The sequence below is a fragment of the Chiloscyllium plagiosum genome, chromosome 47 (genome assembly GCF_004010195.1).
Source record: "Chiloscyllium plagiosum isolate BGI_BamShark_2017 chromosome 47, ASM401019v2, whole genome shotgun sequence".
Classification (NCBI taxonomy): Eukaryota; Metazoa; Chordata; class Chondrichthyes; order Orectolobiformes; family Hemiscylliidae; genus Chiloscyllium; species Chiloscyllium plagiosum.
The window spans coordinates 4,840,006-4,846,238 of record NC_057756.1 but is presented as its reverse complement, the minus strand read 5'-3'; positions in this window follow the sequence as shown (position 1 = coordinate 4,846,238).

Below are 6,233 nucleotides of genomic sequence, written 5' to 3'. Positions count from 1 at the left end.
TAAGGTGAGGGTGATAGGCCGGAGAGGGGGTGGGGGCGGAGAGGTCGGGAAGAAGATTGCAGGTCAAGAAGGTGGTGCTGAGTCCGAGGGTTGGGACTGAGATAAGGTGGGTGGGGGAGGGGAAATGAGGAAGCTGGAGAAATCTGCATTCATCCCTTGTGGTTGGAGGGTTCCTAGGCGGAAGATGAGGCACTCTTCCTCTGATTTGGATAGGCCATTTGAATATAGTGGCTACAGGAACAGCTCAGAAGTTAGGAATCCTGGAGTGACTAACTCAGCTCCTGCCTCCCAAAGGCTTGTCTACTGTCTACAAGGCACTGGTCAGGAGTGTGATGGAACACTGCCTACTTGCCTGGATGAATGCAGCTCCACACCATCCAGGCCAGAGCGTTCACTTGATTAGCACTCAATGTATAAACATTCATTCCCTTCACCGCCAATGCTCAGTAACAGCAGTGTGTTCCAATTACAAGTGGACTGCATAAATTCACCGAGGCTTCTTTTGGACAATGAATCCATGACCACCAGCATCGAGAAGGACCAGGGCAGCAGATACATGGGAACACAAAACCCCTGCCTGTTCCTCTTCAAGCTACTCGCCATCCTGACTTGAAAATATATCAATGTTCCTTTAGCGTCACTGGGTCAAAAATCTTGAAAATTCTTCCGTTGTGTATCTGCAGCAAATGGATGCAGCGGTTCAAGAAGGCAGCTCACCACTTCTCAAGGGAGGTCCAGCCAGTGACGTCACAATGAGTATTTTTTTAAAAATTGGATCTTTTTGGATGTAGGTTTGCTCGTTGAGCTGGAAGGTTCATTTCCAGATGTTTCGTCACCCTACTAGGTAACTTCTTCAGTGGGCCTCAGGCAAAGCACTGCTGATAATTCTTGCTTTCTATTAATATGTTGGGTTGGTGATGTTATTTCCTGTGGTGATGCCATTTCCTGTGGTGAAGTCACTTCCTGTTCTTTTTCTCAGGGGGTTGGGGTAGATGAGGTTTAACTCGATGTATTCAAATCCCTCTACCAATAAAACCTAACATACTGTGTGCTTTCTTAACAGCACTATCAACCTGGGTGGAAACTTTCAGGTATCTATGGACATGGACACCAAGATCCCTCTGTGCATCCACACTACCAAGAGGCGACTGACTGTGTGGAGTTTGCACGTTCTCCCCGTGTCTGTGTGGGTTTCCTCCGGGTACTCCGGTTTCCTCCCACAGTCCAAAGATGTGCAGGTCAGATGAATTGGCCATGCTAAATTTTCCGTAGTGTTAGATAAGGGGTAAATGTAGGGGTATGGGTGGGTTGCGCTTCGGCGGGTCGGTGTGGGGCCGAAGGGCCTGTTTCCACACTGTAATGTAATGTAGTCTAATCTAATCACTATCAACCTGGGTGGAAACTTTCAGGTATCTATATACATGGACACCAAGATCCCTCTGCACATCCACACTACCAAGAATCTTTCCATTGACCCAATATTCTGCCTTCCTGTTATTCTTCCCCAAACTGAATCACCTCACATTTATCTGTATTCAATTCTATTTGCCCCCTCTCAGCCCAAATCTGCAGTTTATCCTTGTCCCCCTGCAACTTTCAGCATTCTTCCCCACTGTCCACCACTCCACCGACTTTCGTGTCATCTGCAAACTTACTAATCCATTCACCTATGTCTGCGTTCAAGTTATTTATAAAAATGAAAAACAGCAGAGGTCCCAAAACAGATCCTTGTGGCATACACTAGTAACCGGACTCCAGGCTGAATATTTTCCATCAACCACCACTCACTGCTTTCTAACAGAAAGCCAGTTCCTAATCCTATTTCTGTGTATAATGCAGAAGTTGCAGGATCAGTTCATTCTAAAAAGGAAGAAAGATCCTAAGAGGAGGCATGGGTGGCCGTGGCTGATGAGGGAAGTTAAGAAACATATAAAGCTAAAAGAGAAAAAGTATAACATAGCAAAGATAAGTGGTAAAACGGAGGACTGGGAAGCTTTTAAAGAACAACAGAGGATTACTAAGAAGGAAATACACAGAGAAAAAATGAGGTACGAAGGTAAACTGGCCAATATTATAAAGGAGGGTAGTAAAAGTATTTTTAGGTATGTGAAAGGCAAAAAAATGGTTAAGACTAAAATTGGGCCCTTGAAGACAGAAACAGGGGAATATATTACAGGGAATATATTACAGGGAACAAAGAAATGGCAGAAGAATTGAATTGGTACTTCAGATCTGTGTTCACTGGGGAAGACACAAGCAAAACAGGGGAATATATTACAGGGAACAAAGAAATGGCAGAAGAATTGAATTGGTACTTCAGATCCATGTTCACTGGGGAAGACACAAGCAATCTCCCTGAGGCAACGGTGGCTGAAGGACCTGAACTGAAGGGAATTTATATTTGCGAGGAATTGGTGTTGGAGAGACTGCTAGGTCTGAAGGTTGATAAGTCCCCAGGGCCTGATGGTCTACATCCCAGGGTACTGAAGCAGGTGGCTCGAGAAATCGTGGATGTGTTGGTGATTATTTTCCAGAGTTCGATAGATTCGGGATCAGTTCCTGCGGATTGGAGGGTGGCTAATGTTATACCACTTTTTAAGAAAGATGGGAGAGAGAAAGCAGGAAATTATAGACCAGTTAGTCTGACCTCATACACACAGGTGCTTGTCATACGCACAGGTACTTGTGAAGATATGGACCCCTCCAAAGGGGTCTCTTGGTTCAAGATCGGTCAAAGGAATCACGAGGAGTATGGTTTGTTTAAAACAAGGTTACCAGTTTAATAAATTAAGGCAGCCCGGCACAGATTTACCCTGCAATACAGAAGTTAAAAGCTTCCGTGTTACGTGGAGAAATGGCACAATTACATACAAAAATTTTTAAGAGCCTTAATTACAAGAAAAGGCCAATCACTTATAATAAGGTGACATGATTTACAGCAGGTTAATCCAATGGTATTTCCTGAGAAACAGATTGTTTTACGTGCAAAGTCATCCCAGGCTTGCTAGTCCAAGGTTAGTTCAAATACTAAATCACTGTCTTATGATTCATATTGTGAAAAATCCATTGTTTTATCTTCTATTTTAGCTTAATTCAGCAGTACAGGTTCACAAAGTCAAATTATACTTTGCAGCCATTTTGTTGTGCAACTTTAAATTGAAAAGCCATTTTGTGGTTAATAAAAATCCACATATACTTGTTGCTTCTGACAACAGCCTAAATTCAAACTTTAGATCCTTACTTGTAATGTCCCAGTTTAAAACAACATTCACTCTGTCTTAAAGGTACAGTACATGCTTTCAACTTTGTAATTTCTCTTCATTTCAGTCCTATAAAGTTTACCCCTTATTCTTACACTATGAGTCCTGGTTCTGGACTCCCTGCCATTGGGAACATCCTTTCTGTGCCTAGCCCATCTGGTACTGTTAGAGGTTTCTGTGAGATCCCACCATCCCTTTGTCCTAAACTCCAGTGAATACAATCTTAACCGACTCAACCTCATCAAATGTTAGTCCTGGAATTCCTCAGAATCAATTCAGAAAACCATTGCTGCACTCCCTGTTTAGCAAAAACATCCTTCCTGAGCTACAGAGACCAAAGCAATACACAATTTTCTAGGTATGGCCTCAATAATGCCCTCATGTCATTCTTGTTCCTCTACTTGAATTCTCTCACTTTGAAGGCCAACATACAGTTACTGCCTGCTGCACTGGCATGTGTACATTCAGTGTCTGGTGCACCAGGACACCCAGGTCTTGTTGAAATTAGCGAGTACAAGGTCTTGGAGAGAAGATGGTAGCACTTAATGCTGGTGGAATGGCGAATGTCACTGCCCTCCCTTCGACACTCTGGATTCAACCTCCTTGGGCTGCCACCAACGATTCCTCTAATTTTATCCGGGGACCTGGGAAGTCCTTGGGGAGCAGAGGCCTCCGGAAGTGGAGGCCAATATGTTGGCACACCAATCGACACGTGTTGAACCTCCCGAAGTTGCACGGTTTGGAGGGAACAATGCTGGCAAACTCGAACTCGGCTGGCTCAGTCTAGCATGGTGCCCTCCTCTGCCCGTTCTGGGGGAGGACCATGGTGCATCTCTGTGCCATCCCTTCCTGCGGCCTCTCCATAAAGCATGGAACCACGTGCCCCGTCTTCACCTTACACCTGTGTAACGATGCTGGTACTTTAACAAGGTGTAAGGTATAGGGTTAAAATTGTGCAGAATAAGGGAACAGGTATTGCTTCTGCAAAAGCTTACATTATAAAATTAGGCTGCGCATGCAAATACTAAACAGTGAGAAGCGAAAACAGATAGAATTATCTATGACTAATAAGGCAGAGCCATCGCGAAGCGGGATGTACCAGGCATAGGAAAACAGAAAGAAGCAAAAACAGGTAGAATTATCTCTGACTAATAGGGCAGAGCAATTATGGAGCAGGATGTACCAGACATAGGAAAATAGGAGAAGCGAAAACAGGCCGAATTATCTATGACTAATAGGGCAGAGCAACCGTGGAGCAGGGTGTACCAGTAACAGGAGAATAGTGTGCCAGTCACAGGGGGGATGTGGCCAACGGATGGAATTTAGTTTGGCAGGATGATTGCACAAAGACAGCAAACTATGCCAGGATAGACACATATAAGAAATGAGATAAATAAGAGTAAGGGGTGACAGGCTTAGAGTCATGGGAGAAGTAAACAGAGGTGGAGAGAAGCTAGACAAAGGTGAAGCGAAGCGAGAGCTTGTGATAGGCTACGCGCTACAGTTATCAATGGGGTGAAAGGGGAGGACCGAGAGATGCAGTTGAACAGCATAAATCAGAATGTTACCCTCAGATCGGTGTGCTTACTCGTTAGGCACCCGTTCTTGCAAGTACGTATCAATAAAATTCGCTGCTTCAGAATTTGACTCGGACTGTAATTTATTAATATGTGAGTTTTATTTCTCACACAAGGTTATGTTGTCCTCGGTTTTTCTTTCAGAGGGATTGTAAAGACAGAGGTTCTAATATGTCTGGAAATTTCTACTTGAAAAAAACTTTGAAATGTTTTTTAAAACACGTGTACAATGAAAGGGGAAATCATCATTTCTCCTAGTTCAGGGTTTGGTTTAAACGAGCTGTTTTGTTTGCAGCTGCTGGTCAAGCTTTGTTGGAGACAAGAAAATTGCAGATGCTGGAATCCAAGGTAGATAAGCAGGGGGATGGAATAATAGCAACCCAGGCAGCATCAGCAGGTGGCAAAGTCAATGTTTCTGGTGTAACTGGGAATCTGGAGAAGCTGCTGGCACTCAAAGAAGCACCTCCATGCTCTCTCTCCAAGGGCATCCAGGCATGAACATAGTCACAAAAGAGGGGCAGGCAGTTGGGAACTATTAAGCCCCTCCATATCCCGCTGCCTGCTCTGGTTGATGGCAATTTTAGCCAGCTCCAAGGGCACACCCAAGAGGAGGTCCTCTGACTTGCCCTTCTCCAGGTGCCCAAATGTCAAGAGCGTGGAACTGAAGGGACACCAAAAGAACAAATCTTTTTAAAGAGAACTAAAGCGTACAATCATCCACAACCAATATAGATGTGGTTCACAGCCTTCCCAACACAAACAGTTGAGGCCAGAATTTATTGACTGTCCTTAAGTGCCCAGTGCTTTGGGGACAAACACATTGCTGCAGTCAATACCAGGTAGAAGTGGCAGATTTTCCTCCCTCAAGGACAATTGTGTTTCAACGGGGTTTCATGAGAATTGATGGTAGTTATATGATCACCATTAGGCCAGAGTTTTAACGGATTCAGATTTCACTGTCTGCCATGGAGGGGTGACAGAGAAATTCAGTATTTAAGAGATTCTGGATGAGTTGATCGGTGCAAGTACTAGTGCCCCACCCTGGACTTTAGTTCTTCAGCCCTGGGTCCGCCATGGTGGAACAGGTGGCAGTTTATGTAAATCTGAAACTGGAAACGTAAATGGGTAAGGCCAACATGCAACAAGTGAGGGCGTGGAGTGGAAAGCAAGAGATCTGTGGCACCCAGACCATCCTCAACTTGTTCAGAGTGACATGGTGGGCGGGGCTCGGTGCCAGGGGGCGGGGCTAGGTGCCAGAGGGCGGAGCTAGGTGCCAGAGGGCGGAGCTGAGTGCCACAGGGCAGGGCTGAGTGTCAGGGGCGTGGCTGAAAGGGGTGGAGCGGGGCTGAAATGGGAGGGGGCGGGACTGAGTGCCAAGGAGGGGGCGGGGCTGAGC